Source organism: Mus musculus, chromosome 18 (assembly GCF_000001635.26).
Source record: "Mus musculus strain C57BL/6J chromosome 18, GRCm38.p6 C57BL/6J".
In the NCBI taxonomy this organism is placed as follows: Eukaryota; Metazoa; Chordata; class Mammalia; order Rodentia; family Muridae; genus Mus; species Mus musculus.
Window position 1 is genome coordinate 89,791,226 of NC_000084.6, and position 20,508 is coordinate 89,811,733.

General features: G+C 36.9%; 1 long non-coding RNA gene across 1 annotated transcript in view; it reads right to left on the minus strand.

Moving 5' to 3' along the window:
• Positions 1-11,706: 11,706 nt before the first annotated feature.
• Gm41800 overlaps positions 11,707-20,508 on the minus strand; it is a 49,714-nt gene continuing 40,912 nt past the window's right edge. The window contains exon 3 of the long non-coding RNA XR_877649.1: positions 11,707-11,757. This is a non-coding gene — a long non-coding RNA (predicted gene, 41800). The remainder of the gene's footprint in view (positions 11,758-20,508) is intronic.

The following is a 20,508-nucleotide window of genomic DNA, read 5'->3' on the forward strand; positions in this document are numbered from 1 at the left end:
AAACAACTTAGGCTTTTTTTTTTCCAAATGGCAAGTTTATAATATTTTTTAAAAGTCTTATATCATTCTTGGGAATGCCACCAAAATGACATATCTTTCTGAGTTGTTTGTGCATCAGTATGTTTTCAAAAAAATGTCAGTACTTACTGTAATATACATTATATTTAATCATGCTCATTGCATAAATTATTTTGTGATGTTATCACTGTCTTAAATATTTGATTTAATGTGCTGAGCACTCCTTTAGAACAAGGGTGATGCATAATTTTCCTTTTCATTCATGCAGTATGTGTAGTGACTTGGTATCATACATGTTTAATATGAAATTCCAAAATGAATTATTGTGACAAATTTTATAGCCTCAAAAACAAGAGGGAAAAGAAATCTCACAAAGGAACCAACATTTTTCTCATTTTCTATTTTCTTTTATTTGGCACATATAGAATAACAAAATAGAACTTGAGGGGCTAGAGTATAAACTTATTGGAAGGTGACTCAGTCAGGGTTTCTATTCCTGCACAAAACATCATGACCAGGAAGCAAGTTGGGGAGGAAAGAGTTTATTCAGCTTATACTTCCAGATTGCTGTTCATCACCAAAGGAAGTCAGGATTGGATGGAACTCAAGCAGGTCACGAAGCAGGAGCTGATGCAGAGGCCATGGAGGAATGTTACTTACTGGGTTGCTTGCCCTGGTTTGCTCAGCTTGCTTATAGAATTCAGGACTACCAGCCTAGGGATGGCACCACCCACAATGGGCCCTCCCACCCTTGATCATTAATTGAGAACATGCCCTTACAGCTGGATCTCATGGAGGACTTTCCTTAAGGGAGGATCCTTTCTCTGTGATAACTCTAGCTTGTGTCAAGTTGACACACAAAACAAGCCAGTACAATTGACCCCTTGTCAACTTGACACACAAAAACATCATATTGAGCACTTTTTTACTCATCCCCAAGATATAAATAACTTTAAAAGTTCCACTATCTTTACAAATTCTTACATATTAAAATTTCAATTCCTTTAAAATATCCAATCTCTTTTAAAATTCAAAGTCTTTTTACAATTCACATAAGTGTGGGCTCCACTAAAATACTTTCTACCTTCAAGAGTGAAAAATATCAGGGCACAATCACAATCAAAAGCAAATTCAAACTCTAACCTTCCAATGTCTGGGATATACTCAGGATCTTCTGGACTCCCCCTTGGGTTACTTCTCTCTACCCTTTGTAGCACACTCCTTGTCTTCTAGGATCCATCTACCTGTACTCCACTGTTGCTACTGTTCTTAGTGGCCATCTCATGGTACTGGCATCTTCAAAACACAACTATATTACATTGCAACTAGACTTCACCAATAGCCTCTCATAGGCTCTCTTCATGGTGCCAAGCCTCAACTCCTTTGCATGACCCCTTCAGTCCGGGGCCATCAATTGCAACTGAGGCTGAACCTTCACCCATGGCCTTCCATGGCCTCTCACAGTGTTGAGCCTCAGCTGCTCTTCATGACCCCTTCATGCCTTCAAAACCGGTATCACCTGGGTGACTCATTACCCAGTACACGTTACCAAGTCCAGCTGCAGCACTAGGTACAATCTTGGTCATCTCTGGAACACAGCTTCTTTGTGCACTCAGAAAACACTTCCAGAAGATTTCACCTCAGTGGTGTTGGTCTCTTCTTAATTACCACTAATTTCTTAGTTCCAACTAACCAGAATCAAAACTTCCAGTAATGCAAAGGTTTTATTTTAATAGTTCTGGTATCTTGTTAATCACAGCTGATTCTTCAGCCCCAGCTAACCAAACCACAGAATCTTCAAAATCAAAATAACAATGGTCCTGAACAGGATCTTTAATCTTCCCTCTGAAAAGTCACAAGCCAGGCTTTCATCTTCTGCACTGTTCTCAACATTATCTTCCAAGCTCCTACAGAGCATTCCACAGAGATCTTAACAACCAATGGCTCTTCTAGCCCAAAGTTCCAAAGTCCTTCCACAGTCCTCCCCAAAACATGGTCAGGTTGGCACAGGAATATCCCAATATTCTGGTACCAATTTGTCTTACTTAGGGCTTCTATTCCAGCACAAAACATCATGACCAGAAAGCAAGTTGGGAACAAAAGGGTTTATTCAGCTTATACTTCCACATTGCTGTTCATTACCAAAGGAAGTCAGAACTGGAAGGATTTTCACTATCTCTTCATTATCAAAATAAAAAGGATATTATAAAGGATATTATTTTATCTTGAAAAGAAGCACATTTTTATTTATAGCAGGCTATCTTTGAATATCTATGTAGCCCAAGGAGAATTACCATAAACTCTTGACCCTTTTGCTCCTACCTGTCAAATGCTTGATTAAACGTATGTGATACTATACCTGGCTGAAAAAGAACATTTCTAATATTAAAATTAACATGATTGAGAAGTAAACTGAAGTCCTCATTCCTGTGTGTCATGCTCACTGGCAGTTTTACTTGCTTTTAGAGCCAACATTTTTTTTAAAGTATAGAATAGAGATTATTCAGGACATGGGGAGGGGAGTTAAGATGGTAGTAGAGGCAGAGAAAGGGAGAGAGTAGAGAAGTATAGGCCAGCCATGACCATGTGGAGAGAGGGAGAGGGAAGGGAATGGGAAGGGGAAGCAGAGAGCAAGAGCACAAGAGAAGAAGGAGCAAGAGATCAACAGAGAACAAGAGTAGAGCCACCATTTTTAACAATAATACTGGACTTTGAGAAAATTTGTCATGTTGGGTTAAGCACAGAATTAAACTTTCTTGAGTGTAGTTTGGTGCAGAACACATGGCTTCTCCCTTATGGCTGGGTATCTGGTGTGAATGTTTTTAAAACTATTTTTATTGAGTTTTATTGATTTTGACAAAAAAAACCTTAAGTATGAAGGAGGAGAAAAGGTCTTCCATATGTGTACTATTGGTTGAAATCTAGAAACATTGTCTGTCAAAGAATTGAAACAAAGTTAAAAAAAAAAAAGAATCAGCTGTTTCTTGAAAAAAAAATCCCTGTAGAATGTATTTGGAGTCATGTTCAAGGCTTTGTATAGTAAAACTACTGGTTTATATCTAAAATGTATATCTAAAATGTAATAATAAGTATCACTGATTTCTGATATAAAATATAGACATATAAAAGTAAGTGTATTAAAGAGAAAACCCATGATTGACAGAAACTTTGGTAGAGTATGGCTTGTCTTGTATAGCAAAAGCATCTAGCCAAACCACTATATAGAAATGATCCAGTAAAAAATATACACACAAAAACATATGCTTATTGTAAAAGAGAGCAGTATGAACAAATGAAGAAAACACAGACAAACTAAAGCCAAGGGAAAATCGTATGTGATGTATCTAGTGACGATTTCACTAGCTTAGTCTGTTTTCAAATACAATTTTAGGATTCGTTGTTTCGTTAATTTAAGATTCAATATCATAATGTCAGTACTTGTCTTGTATAGCAGTTTTCTTCCAGACTGAATCATTCCATCTTACAGGGAAGCTGCTTAAGACTGAAAGTAAACAATGTAAAATACATTCAGAAAGTTCTTCAAACTGACTGACAGATTCACTAGAGTTCTCTTTCACCCAGAGTATTTAAGCAGTAAATACTGATGAGAGTCACTGCCAGAAAGCCAAGCTGTAAGAAGACAATATGAGGAGTCAAGAAGCCTGAAAGAAGGAGAGACCTGCTGAAATGCCTGGAAGAAGGTTAGGCTAGCTGAGCCATCTGTAAAGAACACTACAAATGTTTGAACTGCCTGAAGACTGTATAGTAGCTGTTTCCATCTTTTGTGACTTTTGATGGCTTTTGTGATCCAGCTGTCTTTGAGTCACTTCTGCTCCTATAAGTAAGTCCTCATCTATAGTCCTAGAATTTATCTCCCCAGAACAAAGGTCTCTGCCACTTAGGAAATAGTTCTTTGATGTCTTCACCCACCATAATTATCATCTTCCATGTTCCCCTGTTCATCTCTACCAAACCCATTTAATTCACCTAAAACAACACTAGCTCTCACTCCATTTTGGTTCTTGTTTGTTTGTTTTGAGTCAAGGCTTCAAGTAACCCAAACTTGCCTCCAATTCACTGTGTAGCTGAGGATCATAAACTTTTCTTACCTCCATCTTCTAAGTGCTGATATTAGCACCATTTACTACCACAATCAGCTGATTATTCTCCCTTTTAAAACCTTCTCCGAACTTTTTCCCTACCTTGAGTTTGCATGTTGTTGCCTCATGCTTTGTCTGTTTTTACTTATCAACGTATGCAACCCTCTTGCTCCATTTTTTTTTTCTAATTTGGCTTCAGGGTTCAAATAACTCTATTTTCTTAATTCACAGATAAGTAATTAAGTCCATATTCTTAATTTATTACTGATTATGATGAAGCAGAGAAGATATATGATAACACTGTTCATACCTATATACATCTAGACATGAATTGAATTGATTCAATCATAAGACAGTAGCTTTTTAAACTGCTAAAGTTTTGGTGATATTACAGCCATTATTTTCAGTTTATTTGAATATAGAGTTTTCCTTGCTAGGATGATGACTCATTCAGAAACACACACACAGACACGCACACACACACACACACACACACACACACACACACACTAGATACCTGAGTTCAGATGGAGCAAACTCATATTCAAAACATGGGATAATAGCACAGGCTTGTAATTCCAGCACTGACAAAACAGAGTAGGCGTGTGTGTACTCCAGACTTGGTGAGAGAACATCTCCAAGATTATGGTAAAAATGACTGAGGGTGACACCAGCATTGATCAACACACACATGCGAGAGAGAGAGAGAGAGAGAGAGAGAGAGAGAGAGAGAGAGAGAGAGAGAGAGAGAGAGAGAGAGAGAGGAAGAAGGAGGAGGAGAAGGAGGACAGAGGGATGGAGATGAAGCGAGAGGGCTAGGGAACGGGGAGAGGGAGAGGGACAGAGAGAGGGGGAGAAGAGATAATCATCTACTCTGGAACTGTCCACCAGATGAGGCAAGCTAAATGGATATTTCCATGCCCAGCACCCACATTTAAAGCTTTGGGTAATAGCACAGATTGTAATGCTGTAGAAAACTCTGAAAACCTCTCAGAGTTATAGAAGTCCTGGTAAATTGTAGGAGTTAAGGTGTTAAGGAAGCAAAATTTACAGTGCTCTTCTAGTAAGGTATGGTTCCCCAGTTTCCATCTGTTTCTCAGAAAAAAAAAAAAAGCTCTGTCCTTAGAAATATCACTTCAACATTCAATAGTTTGTCAGATGTCAAGATAGACAAAATAATGTCACAACCTGGGTCCTGTGTTTTCCTAGTTTTCAGATATTATCCCTCTAATATATAGCAGGGAAAAGCATTTGATTTACACATGACAGCTAATTTCAACATAGAAAACAGTGATTAGGAAAGGCTGACAAATACCTATCTCTGAAACAAAGCAACAAAAAGGGTCACTTATAGTCCTTTCAAAGCTAAATTTTAGGCCTGCTAAAACTGATGAGTCACAAAAATGTTTTTTAAGTGACTTCTGGTAATAACCTTTGATCTCATCCTGAATCTTATTAAACAGGTTAAAGATTGAAACCTTTGTAAAGCCTAGATGTTCTGAAAGGCACCATTACATCACAGCATACATATTACTGCAGTGGGGACCTTTCTCACTTCTGTTCCACTTTCCACTGATAATTAATTTGTTCCTTTATGATTGTGAATGTATTAGCACTGATATTAGGACAATCTTTGCCACAGTATTAGAGTCACAGGGCAGTTTCTGACTTTTAGCTGAAGGCACACATTCAAATGTGATAGCATGTTACTGTGTAATAGCTACATTACCCACCTTCTAGCATCTTAGTGCTCTACACTAGGGATCATGGACAGTAGTATCTTTGTCTTCTGAAGCACTTCTTGCTCAGCCCTATCTTGTTTCACTTTCTAATAATTCCTGATAGTGTTGGGGTAATCAATACAAACAAGTCAAAACATGCACTAATACAACTTTCTTTAGGAAATGAGAAATAAAAGCCCAAACATCAGTCTTTGCCACTCTGTTCTTGATATTTCACATATGCCTTATTATCTACTTATAAAACTGAAAGTATTATTCCAGATTAATTCAGAGAGTTGATCTTATATGAAATGGCTTGGCCAAAATCTAATTGTGTCTATCATTCTAGCCAGTGTATGAGCTCCTTAATATTTCCCTGCTATTCTCCTCACAGAATGACACCAAGGCAAGTGCAGAGGGCCTGCTATATGGCTATTGTGATCCAGAGAACCTCAAAGGATTGGTAAGTGGTGACTGCTGACAAGGAATGTGCTCTCTCATCTTCTTTTACTTTCTAGCCTGGGTTTAAACCACTTTCCACGTGTGATGTAAAAATGTCTGTATATTTACTCCAGGGATGAAAGGTATGTTTAACTCCACAAACAGTGGCTATTTCCATTATTACTGTTTTGTGGAAAAAGTTCTTACTTAGCATGATCTGTTTGTTATACTCATATAAGGCAAATTTAGATTGGACACAAACAAGATGGTTGACAATAGACCTTTAAGGCAAGTTTAATGTTCAGTTTAAAAGCCAGACTTAGAAACTGTAAAAACAAAGAACATTAATACTTGCTTATCTGGGGCACAAAGGACTGGGAATGAATTAATTATAATTTAGGTTACAAGTGATAGGTCAGAATGACAAGCTTGAAGTAAAGATGGAGAAATGAAGCCCCCATGTTGTGAAATATGAAGAGTGTGGAATCTACAGCATGGAGGTAAACAGACAGTTGGCTATGCATGAAATACCTAGATGGTGTGGAGTTGGCTTATGTTACCTTTATTTTGTTATATGCCTTTTTATTCAGAATTTTAGCACTTGTAAATTAATTATGTGTTTTTTTATTTGGTGCCTAGAATACTCCATCACATAGTAAGTTTCCTATAAACATTTATTTAATTGAACCTTTACTCAGTGTCTAATGCAGAGGCACTCAACATTTAAGCATTTGTATATAATTTTTATACAAGGGGCATTAAATTATAGTAGAAAGAACAGGGTATTTTGACATTGGCAAACACATGTGTGCACTCTTGAAGGTTATTTTTAAAAGCCCATTATCATTTTCTTTAAGAGGGCAGTAAATTCTGAAAGCATTTAGCCTCGTTGTTCTTCCAAATGAAAAAAATTCTAAAAAATAACAAAAACATAAGCAAAAACAAATGATCATAGACTTTGATTTTTCACAACAAAAATAAGAAATTGGCATTTTGCTGGAATCTGTGGGGAAGTGAGTTCTAGATGTTCTATTTTGTTAGTGGGTATGTTTTCTCACAAAATACTGGACCAGTAGGAAAGAGAGGAGTCACATTGAGATAGAAATGTTTATGATGCTGGTAAGATAGAAATGGACTGAGCTGTGTATTCAGGAAGATTTCTGAAAAAAAAAAACTGAACTAAATTCAGGAAAAACATGAAGTGAGAAGTCTCACTACAGTCGTGTTTATATTGTGTAGCCAGGACAAATCATATTTCCAAATTCCCTTAATAAATCCTTGATATATCAAAATTAGCTCCCATCAAGAACTCACCAACATGACCTCTCTTTCTGTCAATATGAAGATCAAGATACATTTCAATATAGTTGACTATAGGTTATTTTCCATAAAAGCCGTTAAGTTGTTATTGAAGGTCAAGGGTTAAGCATGAAACAAGATTCACAGTATGTCACTTTACAATTATATAGCACATTCCAACATTCAAACAGTACAGACTTGAGGGGTTTTTGGACTTTTAATATAGAGACCCCATAGCCTATCATTAGACTATTATTTCTTGTAGAGACTATATATTTTTAGAACCAGCAGTTTAAACTACCTCAAAAATATCTTCCTTTGTTTACTGGTTATTTTATTTACATTTAAAATGCTATACCCCTTCCTGGTTTCCCCCTGCAAAACCCCTATCCCATCCCTGCCCTGCTTCTATGAGGGTGTTCCCCAACCCACACACCCACTCCAGCCTCACCACCCTTAATGACCCTGTGCTGGGTCATTAAGCTGTCACAGGACCAAGGGCCTCCCCTCCCATTGATGCCAGATAATACAATCCTCTGCTACATATGCAGCTGGAGCCATGGGTCCTTCCGTGTGTACTCTTTGGTTGGTGGTTTAGTCCCTGGAGCTTTGGGGCTATGTGTGTGTCTGGTGGTTGATAGTGTTGTCTATCCTATGGAGTTGCAAACCCCTTTACCTCCTTCAATCCTTCCCCTACTCCTCTATTAGGGTCCCTGTGCTCTGTCCAATGGTTGGCTGAGATCATCCATATCTGTATTGGTGAGGCTCTGGCAGAGCCTCTCAGGGAACAGGAAGGGCTCCTGTCAGCAAGCTCTTCTTGGTATTAGCAATGGTGTCTGCGTTTGGTGTCTATATATGGGATGGATTCTTAGGTTGGGCCGTCTCTGGAGGCCCTTTCCTTCAGTCTCTGCTCCATTCTTTGTCCCTGAACTTCCTTTAGGCAGGAATGATTCTGTGTTAAATATTTTGAGATGGGTGAGTGGTCCCGTTCTTCAACCCAAGCCATGCCCCAAATCTGGATATGGGATCTACAGGTTCTCTCTCCCCTTTATTGGGTACTTCAGCTAATTTTATCCTGGTTGGATGCTGGGAGCCACTTGCTTTCCTGGCATATGGAATTACTGCCCTCAGCTACCCACCCCCACTGCTTCGTTGGTCTGTGAGTTGCATTGTGGTTATTCTGAATTTTTTCCTAATATCCACTTATCAGTGAGTACATACCATTTGTGTTCTTTTGACACTGGGTTACCTCACTCAGGATGATATTTTCTAGTTTCATCCATTTGCCTAAGAATTTCATGAAGTCATTGTTTTTAATAGCTGAGAAGTATTCCATTGTATAAATGCACCTCAATTTTAACATCTATTTCTCTGTTGTGGGACATCTGGGTTCTTTCCAGCTTCTGGCTATTATAAATAAGGCTGCTATGAACATAGTAGAGCATGTGTCCTTATTATATGTTGGAGCTTATTTTTGGTATATGCCCAAGAGTGGTATAACTGGGTCCTTGGGTAATACTAAGTCCAATTTTTTGAGGAACCTCTAGACTGATTTCCAAAGTGTTTGTGCCAGCTTGCAATCCCACCAGCAATGGAGGAGTGTTCCTCTTTCTCCACATACTTGCCAGCATCTGCTGTCATCTAAGTTTTTGATCTGACTGGTTTGAGGTAGCATCTCAGGGTTGTTTTGATTTGCATTTCTCTGATGACTAAGGATGTTGAACATTTCTTTAGGTGCATCTCAGCCATTTGGTATTCCTCAGTTGAGACTTCTTTGTTTAGTTCTGGACCTGTTTTTTAATAGGGTTATTTGGTTCTCAGGAGTCTTAACAGTTCAGTTTTATTCAGGTCTATCTTTGATTGCCACATTTATTTACCCAAATTGATAGATTCAATTTTTTCTCATATTTTAAATTCAAATGACTGCCCCTTCCCTGCCTTTCCTATTACAGATGAGGCCATTGGAAACCATGCAAACATCATGACTGATTATTAGTAATGTATTAGGCATTGTACTGGTCTCACACAAACTAGTTTTAAAATTCTGTGCATGACTGACATAACAAAGGTTATAGATCTATTACAATTTTAGGCCTTCAGATGCGAAATTTAACCTGGATTACCTGGAAGAACCCTATCTAATCTTCATTTGCTAAAAGCACAGAGGATAACTGTTGAGATGTAAGGTTAAAAAATGAAATCTACCATTTCTTGACTTTGAGGATGGAGGACAAAATACACAATACAGATGTTGAATTCTTAGAGCCTAGGACTATTTCATACATATATGAGCACCAGAGAAATGGCATCAGTTCTATACTTTGAAGCTCTGAATCTCACAAAAATCATGGCTAAGCTAAAGTAAGCTGAAGATTCCCTGAGTCCTACAGAAAGAAGCACAAGGATGTTGACTCCTGGGTTTGAGTGACATTTCAGGCCTTCTGATGAACAGAACTGAAAGATAATGAATTTACTTTGCTTTAAGCTACTGTGATGATGATTTGGTATTTCAGCATTGAGAACCTGGGCCAACTATAAATCTTTGACTAGAAAATACCTGGGCATATACACAGAAGATGCTCCAACATGTAACAAGGACACATGGTCCACAAGGTTCATAACAGCCTTATTTATAATAAGCCTTATCTATAATAGCCAGAAGCTGGAAAGAACCCAGATGTCCCTCAATAGAGGAATGGATACAAAAATCGAGGTACATTTATACAATGGACCACTATACAACTATTAAAAATAATGAATTTATGAAATTCTTAGAAAAATGGATGGATCTGAATGGTATCATTCTAAGTGAGGTAACCCAGTCACAAAAAAAACACACATGATATGTCCTCACTCTTAAATGGATATTAACCCAGAAGCTCAGAATACCCAAGATACAATTCACAAAGCACATCAAACTCAAGAAGGGAGACAAAAGTGTGGATACTTCGATCCTTCTTTGAAGGGTGAACAAAATACCCATGGAAAGAGTTACAGAGACAAAGTGTGAAGCAGAGACTGAAGGAATGACCATCCAGAGACTGCCCCACCTGGGGATCCATCCCATATACACTCACCAAACCCAGACACTATTGCAGATGCCATCAAGAGCTTGCTGACAATAGCCTGATATAGCTGTCTCCTGAGAAGCTCTGCCAGTGCCTGACAAATGCAGAAGTGGATGCTCACAGCTATCCATTGTACTGAGCACAGGGTCCCCAATGAATGATCTGGAAATAGTACCCAAGGAGATGAATGTGTGTGCAGCCCCATAGGAGGAACAACAATATGAAATAACCAGTACCCCCAGAGTTCCCTAGGACTAAACCACCAACCAAAGAAAACACCTGGCTCATGGCTCTATCTGCATATGTAGCAGAGGATGGCCTAGTCGGTCATCAATGGAAGAAGAGGCTCTTAGTCCTATCAAGGTTCTATGCCCCAGTATAGAGGAATGCCAAGGCCAAGAAGGGAGAGTGGTTGGGTTGGTGAACTGGGGAATGGTGGTGAGGATAAGGGGAGGGGGTTTTCAGAGGGGAAACCAGGAAAAGGGATAACATTTGAAATGTAAATAAAAAATATATCTAATAAAAAATGAAATTTAAATGATGTCCCAGAAATCCTATAGTGGCTTCAACACTCTATGTAACTACAAGTGTTTGATAGATTCTCTCCTCTCAAAATTATATACCTTCTCTTCCATATTCACACACATCCCATAATATCATGACCTTCTACTTTGAGAAAAGAGAGGCATTTAAAGATACCTGGCTGCAGTTTTCATGCTGTATCCACCTACATTCTGGGATAAAGCCTACCTCAGGATTGAAAAATATGTTTCTTTCTGTTAATCAGAAATGCAATCTCAATAAGACAAATTGTTCTCAGGATTTTACTTTCTGTTTTCTCAGTTTCACCTGAACTTCTTATTGAACTTGTGTGTGTGTGTGTGTGTGTGTGTGTGTGTGCATTGTAGAGTTGTAGATGTGCTTTATTTGAATCCCCATTGACAAAGTAGGTTTTTCATTGTCGTCTATCATAAGTAAATCCAGCCAGCAAATCTTAATTTCAGTGCAAAACATCTACCCCAGAATACATGATTTTGGCATCCATGATCTCATTCGTTCCTTGATTTTTCTTGGCCAGGTCTCCCTTCTAGGTATCTCCAGTTTTCATTCCTGAAAAGCAGACAAGATACAGTAGCTAAGGATGCTCAATGAAAAACAAGAAGATATAAATTACAGTGTACCTGCTTACTTCTGTGCTATTTGGCATTTAACTATCTCTTATTTGTGCATTTTTGGTGATACTTGGAGATGACAGTGTTTATCACATCAGGTTAGATAACTCACACTCATCATATGTTATTTATGAATATATAGAATTTATATATGAAAAGCAGCTATACATTTTTTGAGGCAGGATCATACTCTTCTGTCCACACTAACTTCTAGTTTATTACTGTTCTTGTAACTGAGCTTTCTTTTTTTTTTTCATTTTTTATTAGGTATTTAGCTCATTTACATTTCCAATGCTATACCAAAAGTCCCCCATACCCCCCCCACTCCCCTACCCACCCACTCCCCCTTTTTGGCCCTGGCATTCCCCTGTACTGGAGCATATAAAGTTTGCAAGTCCAAAGGGCCTCTCTTTGCAGTGATGGCTGACTAGGCCATCTTTTGATACATATGCAGCTAGAGACAAGAGCTCCGGGGTACTGCTTAGTTCATATTGTTGTTCCACCTATAGGGTTGCATGCAGTTCCCTTTAGTTCCTTGGGTGCTTTCTCTAGTTCCTCCATTGGGGGCCCTGTGGTCCATTCAATAGCAAACACAGAAGTAACTGAGCTTTCTAAGAGCTGGAGTTACAGGTTGTTCTCCAAATCTTTAACGTTTGTTTGGGTTTGTGAGCTTTCGATATATAACTGCCTGGTTTTAGTATTTGTTTTCAAGCTTTAAGCCTTGCCCTAGAACTTCTAAGTCAAAATTTTCCAAGCTTTAATGACTAACAATGATTTCAGTGTTAATCAGCAATCTCCCCAGAACTGTTCTTTGGAGTTCTCAAACTAAATTAAATGTAATTGCAAAATAAATTTTGATAAATCAGTATTTTATCAAATCTTGTTATAGATCTCCAAACTCAATCTCTGTCTTCTGGTAAGTTTTGACATTTTGTGCATCAAAGAAATGATCTTTTCTCATCCTTTGATAGTAATAGTGAATATTTTGATGAAGTCACCATCACTTCTACATAGGATAAAGGTACTCATTATTTAATATTTTTATTACTATTATTATTATTATTAAATATGTTTTGCAGTCCAGTCATTATCCCCTCCCAGTATGCCCTCCAGCAGTTTCCCATCCCATACCTCTTCCCTCATCTCCAAGAGGATGTCCCCACCCCCTCACTCCCACCCCACCAGACCTCCCCACTCCCTGGGGCCTCAAATCTTTCCATTTAGAAGATGTTAGGTGCATCTTCTCTCACTGAGGCCAGACCTCATCTGTATGTGTGTCAGGGGTCTCATATCAGCTGGTGTATGCTTCCTGGTTTGTAGCACAGTATCTGAGAAATCTCAGGTGTCCAGGCTAGTTGAGACTGCTAGTCTTTTTATTGAATCACACTCCTCCTCAGCTTCTCCCAGCTTTTTCCTTTAATGCTATCAAGTGTATTTCTGTTAACTATGAACTTTGAGATTTACGTGTATTTTATGTATCAATATATTAAAATGAAATACTCCTTTCTGGAGTGGGGAAAGCAGTTTTCTAACACTTGTGAAACTCAGAAATCTCTGAAAACTACCAGATTCACAATGACTTTCCCCAAGGTTAAAGAAACAGTAAGCAATTCCAAGGAAAGTGAATAATCTCTTCAGTGAACTTCTACTTGTACACGGAACTCTATTGATACACTTTTTGATTTTTTCACTCATGCTGAAGAGACCTTTTATATGATTTAGCTTTGAGTCTACACATTCCTAATAGTACTCTCTTATCATGTTCTTATATATAATCTCAATGAACTGTTCACCAACTTATACTTGGGTGGGAGGAATAATTAGTTTGCTTTCCATTTCTTATTTACAGTAAATGAAGGTAAGAAAAGTCACACAACACACAATACTAGCACCATAATTAAAAACTATGGAAAACTTTAAGACAAATATCTTAGTAGATCATAAGCTATTTATTTAATGATATATATATATACATATATATATATATATGTATATATATTGAAATTGCAAATAAAATAAAACATTGCTGTGAAGTTTTTCCATTTAAAGATAGATAATAGATGTCCATGCAGTAAGACAAATGATTTGGTTATGTTTGGTGTTTCCATACCCAAGGAATTACAGTTGCAGTGAATATGATGTACATCCCATTCCCACAGAGACTTCTATCTACTCATTTAGAATACATTTTCTTTCTGCTATCCTCTTCCCTAGGTAATGACCATTCATCCTACATTTTGAATAAATCTTCCGATGAACCAAACATGTATTCTTCAGTTGTTAGGTATGCTTTATAAACCACTATCACACTGAAATAGTTGTTTTTCTAGCCTAAATTTTAATTAAATTGTGCAAGCGATTGGGAGAGATTGAGAGAGATTGCTGAAGCATTGTGCCATTATAGCATTGCAATGTAATCTTCATTGCAAAATTCTGCCCATTTTTATTTCACTATTTTGAAGTTTCTGTTAGTACCCATAGACATATTAACATATTGTATGGTCATACAACAACTTATCATTTTTGCCATCATGGAATAAGCCTCTTTATCTTAGGTGAACTACTTCATCTTGTAATCTCTTTTACACAATGGGAAAGTAGTTTTCCCAATAGCTCTAACCTTATACTCTTTTTAAAAAAATGTTTTAATTTATTATTTTCTTTATATACATTTCAAATGCTATCCCGAAAGTTCCCTATACCCTCCCCCCACCCTGATCCCTTACCCACCCTCTCCCACTTCTTGGCCCTGGTGTTCCCTGGTACTTGGGCATATAGAGTTTGCAAGACCAAGGGGCCTTTCTTACCAATGATGGCCGACTAGGCCATCTTCTGCTACATATGCAGCTAGAGACACGAGCTCTTGGGGGTACTGATTAGTACATATTGTTTTTCCTTATACTCCTTTTTTATGTGACATTTTTCTTCACCCATTTACTTCTAATCTGTCTCATTTTATTTAATGCATCTTTTCTTGTAGACAGCTTATATTAGACTCAATTTTTGTTATATCATTACTATTTATCTAAGCTCTAGAAATAAGAATGGACAAAATGACCTTTCATAGTTAATACTTAGAACTATTTACCATTTTAGTAAATTTTGTGGCATTTCACCCATCTATTCAAGATCTACCCTCACTGATCTAGATACTTATTATTTGCATTATATAGACACAAACTGAAAGTGCTAGCGAACAATGTTGCAATATAATATTTACTATTAAATCTTCTATATAGTTTCCTTTTTTGAGACAGGATTTCTCTGTGTAGCTCTAGCTGTCCTGGAATTTGCTCTGTAGGCAAGACTGGCCTCAAAACCTGAGATCTGCTTGCTGGGATTAAAGCATGTGTCACAATCAGTAAATCTATATATTTTCAGGGAGTAGCCTTTTTAAGTAGAGATTATTAATATAGTTTTATTCATCCATTCTTAAATTTCTATATGATATCTTGAATATTTTTCTGTTAGTGTGAAAAAAGCCTTTTATTTATTTTGTTTTTTTTCTTTACAGTGTTTTAGATGGAGAGCCAGTTATGGAGCTTATCCTTGAGAGAGACTAATTCATTCAATGTGGTGCTTGCCTTTCATTTAGGTTTGCTGGCCAGGCAGCCTCTCATTCCTACTGTCTTTGAATCCTTCCTACTACTCCAATATTATGGGTACAAATGTATATGGCCCTGCCTGCCTTTTATTGCAGATTCTGGGGATTTGAATTCAAGTTCTCATGCTTATTTACGCAAGTATCAGTGAGCACCTATTGAGCTATATCCTTAGCCTCAGAATTTTGAAATTTCTTTAGAAGGTTTGGCCATCATTACTATTCTAACAATGAGGTTATGGGATCTATCCTAGGCCAAAATTTTCACTATAAATATAGAAAAGTTACTAACACAAACTCACTCAAATCTGCCTCTTTGTCATATGTTCTTACTAATATTAAATCTCTTGACAATTGACATTTAAAAATATTTGGTCCAGTGTGTTTAGTTTTCATCAACAAGGTACATGGAGTAGTAGATTTAAGCCACTTTGTCAGAACTACCTTGGCATACTTTATAGGATGATAAAACAGAAACAAGAAGTCAGCTGCTGAAAAAAAGAATGAGAAGCCCACTATCCAAAAATCAACCATTGATTCCTAGCCCATTCCTCTGGCTTTATTTCACTTTTAACATGCAACTGTCTGCCTTATATAGTGTGTTTTCCACTATCCTCAATGGTCTTAACTGAAACTCATAATACAGGGATATTATATGGATCTTGTACAGACATGGACAACTAGTAACTTTAATAACTAGACAACTAAAAATGTATTGAGGATGCAAAGAGTTTAGACATTTCTTTGGCAGCATTACTTCCTCAAATTTTTGAAGGGTAATGTCTTTCATATCTCAAAACAGCTATGTGAATTTAATTATAAATGTGTTTTTGAAGCCTGATGAATTTTCTCTTATATTATGTGGCTTATGTTTGCACAGCTTTCTCTCTGCCCTCTTCAATTTAATGCCATTTATTTTTTTGTCACATGAAATAATAAACTCTCAAAAGAGGAAATGCTTAATTAGATGGTTACAATTGGGATGGCTTGGAGGAAATTTTATCTCCTGCTCCTTGGAATATATATCAATTGGCTTTTCCATTCTCATGAACTGTCAATCACTGGACTCTCAGTTATTTTAAATGTCTTTGCCATGAAGCCTGTATTGGCTTTCATTTTTACCAGTGACTAACGAGTCTGGCCTCATCTTATGTTATATAAACAGCCTACACTCAAATGAACTTTTCAATGTGCTAGCTACAAGTTTCTTATCAAAATTTATACTCCCAGTTCACTATTTAATTTTACCTTCAACAGAAATTCATTTAAACTCTTTCTTAACTTCATATTCAATCATATGCTATGTTCAAATATTTCAACTTTAATTAATTCTCAAATATAATATAATTTCTTATCTCCCTATAACCACTTGGACAAACTGTTTTAAAGAATATGGTATGAATGCAGAAGTAATTTACAAAATAAATTATATTTGGACGGACAAAGTAAATTCTACCATAGTCAAGGTATAGTTACATACTATAACCATGTTCTCAGCTTAAAAATAGTCTCAGTTAGCAATTTCCCAATACTGATATCCAAGTGCATAAAATATGAGTGATACATTAATTTGTGTAAGTGTATTTCTAAAAGGATGGACTCTAGACAGTCTTTTATTTAGATTCCATAAGTGACTATGAATATGTTACCCAGCTATGGTAATGAAAAGCAATTGCAACATGGTGACATATTGGTGCTGAGTGCTTGGTGCTATTTTAGACACAAACACTTGCCTATGTATTTAGTGAATTTTTACTTGTGTTGAGTTCTTGACAGTTACACTCTGACACTGTCTGTGTTTACACAGAAAGAAGGTAGACTTGGAAATCATGTCTGATAAGATAGATCCTGAGATGATGGACAGACACATGTGAATATGTACTTTTAAACCAGAGAGTGCTCATGGTAATGATACCACAGATTCATCACATGAAAGGATGCAACATATGGGAGAGTTTCTTTACACGGGGCTGCCAAATCTGACTTTTATTTGCTTGCTCATCTTAATATTTGTATATTTTATTGACAATTATTTTGTTTCCCCTTCAAAAAGCACTGAAGCATCCACACTTTGGTTGTCCTTCATCTTTAGCTTCATATGATCTGTGAATTGTATATTGAATATTCCAAACTTTTGGGCTAATATCCACTTATCAGTGAGTACATACCATGTATGTTCTTCTGTGACTGGGTTACCTCACTCAGGATGATATTTTTAAGTTCCATCTATTTGCCTAAGAATTTCATGAAGTCATTGTTTTAATACCTGAGAAGTACTCCATTGTATAAATGTACCACATTTTCTGTATCCATTCGTCTGTTGAGGGGCATCTAGGTTGTTTCCAGTTTCTGAGTATTATAAATATGCTATGAACATAGTGGAGCATGTGTCCTTGCTACATGTTAGAGCATCTTTTGGGTATATGCTCAGAAGTGGTATAGCTGGGTCCTCAGGTAGCACTATGTCCAATTTTCTGAGGAATCACCAGACTGATTTCCAGAGTGGTTGTACCAGCTTGCAATTCCACCAGCAATGGAGGATACATCCTCACCAGTATCTGCTGTTACCTGAGTTTTTGATCTTAGCCATTCTGACTGGTGTGTGGTGGAATCTCAGGGTTATTTTGATTTGCATTTCCCCAATGACTAAGGATGCTGAACATTTCTTTAGGTGCTTCTCTGACATTCGATTATTTGTAGGCTTAGATGTTCTCAAAACCTACTTTATTTTGGTTTCTTAAACACTTCAACTTCCCTTCTAACCCACTGACCAGATGTAAGAAAAAAAAGTTAATAGGAAAAGGGTGTTGTGGACCTGTTTAGAAGTAGATCCTTGGGGTGACTTCACTCTTCATTGTCAGGATACCATACAATAATAAACACCAAACACACATCAGTAGCAGAGGCACAATTGTACAGAAACAGCAAGACTCCCAAAATCATCAGGAACCAGTGGAAGCTGCCAGAATCAGCCGGGATATCACCAGAAGTTCTTTAACGTGTTTCTCTCTATAAAGTGAAGACCACCGAAGACCAACAAAACCAGAGAAACCAGTGACACATTGCATGGTGTAGCAATGCAACAGCATCCTCTCACTGTTTGTGGGGGTTCCATTTATATTTTTTTCTAAATATTACATGAGCATGTGCTCTCATGAGCTCTCTCAAGTGTCTGTCTTCAGCAAAACACCACATGCCCTTTCACAAGAAATCATCCAGAAAAACATCACATGCTACTACTGAATTGCTAAAGAAACACGAAATTTCCACATCAGTTATTTTAACATATTTTATTTAGAATAAGCTCTTGATATCCTATTCACTAATAATGAAAGTTTTATCTTAACTTTTCACTCCATGGAAGAGGGAGAGAAAGATTGTAAAGTAAGAGAGGATGGAGGACACCAGGAAAGCATGACTCACTAAATCAACTAAAGAGTGATCATAGGGGCTCACCAAGTCTGAAAGGTCAAACACAGACTTGCATGGGTCTGCACCTGTCCTCTGTGTATGTCATGACTTTTAGGTTGGTGTTTTTGTGGGACTCCTAACAGTGGGAATGGGTTGTCTCTGATTCTTTTTACTACTCTTGGGATTCTTTTACTCTTATGGGTTTGCCTTGTCCAGACTTATTGTATCATGAAGTGTCATATTTGGTTGCTGTCTCTCAGAGACCTCTCTTGTTCTGAAGGGAGGGAGGAGAGGTAGATCTATGGGAGAGGTGAGGAGGAACTGGGAGGAGTGGAGGAAAGAGAAACATAGTTGGGATGTACTACATGAAAGGAGAATCTATTTTCAATAGAAATTAATAAACATTAAAAAAGTAATTTTCAGAGAATAACTACTATGTTACAATTTTGTTTCATATTTTCATTGTTTGAAAGAAAGTACTATTTTTTTCTCTTCTCTCTTGCTATGCTTGCTTTTCTAAACTTTATCCATTACTTGCATCAGAGCTTGTCTTGTAATATTTTTAAAATCAGATAACTTCTGTTTAATGGCTTTATTACTTGATATTGAATGCACAATAAGCCCTGATTCTTTGGCTAACAGTCTCTTGCATCACTTGGCTCTATGCCCCTTTATTCATGTCATCTAACTTCCTCTCATATACTGCTAGAGGAAGTGAGATCAGTTTTAACAGAGAAAACAATTTGGCCGGATAAATTAAAAGTGGAAAGCATAAAATTATTTTAGCATATCCTCTTATTTACAAACATAAGTAGGAGTAACTGATCTGATAATAAAGGATGTTTAATGCATGAGTAATTTAGCTCAGTAAAAATCAATTAATGGAACAAAAGATATCCTTAAGTAGTTAATTATTCACAAGTTTAGGTACAAAAGCAACATAGAAATTATTCTAAGAAAATCATTGTTGCCAACTTTAAAATGTATTTGAAGTTGATTTGGAAATGTATTTATATGGGAATCCAAATGGGATTGCCAAGAAAAAAATTGTATGTGAATCAGTAAAATGAAATTGCAACATTATGCTGAATGTTTCTCTGGCTTAACATTTCCAATTTGAATATCTTTTTCCTATTTCCTAAGAATTCTCTGTCAGCCACACAACATCTACGCTAGTGGAGACAGTGATATTCTTTTTAGTGTCAGAGAGTCTCAACACCAGCATCAATAAAATAATGCTAGCTGCTACTGATACCTTGAGACTTGGTAGCAAAAGGAAGCAAAATGAAGAAATGTAGAGAAACAGAGATCGTTTTAAAAGAGAAATGCAAAAATAACCTAAATTAGCAAAAGAACCATAGTTGAATAACAAAGGTTTCAAGTGGATTCAGGTGTGATGTAGTTAAAAATATATTGCTTATTAAGAAAGTCTATGTTATCATTTAGATTATTACTGAATGAGGATTAGCACTTATTGTTAAGTCAAATATGACTTAATTTAATGTCATTGTCCATCTTGGGTTCTTGTAGCAGGAATTCATGAACTATAGGAGTTTATTTGTTTCATGTTTTGGTGAAAATCGAGGTTAAAGGGATCTACATTTTCAGGTATTTCTTGATGTATTATCTCATAGCAAAAGATAAAATGACAGTGTATCAGAGAGAGAGAAAGACAGA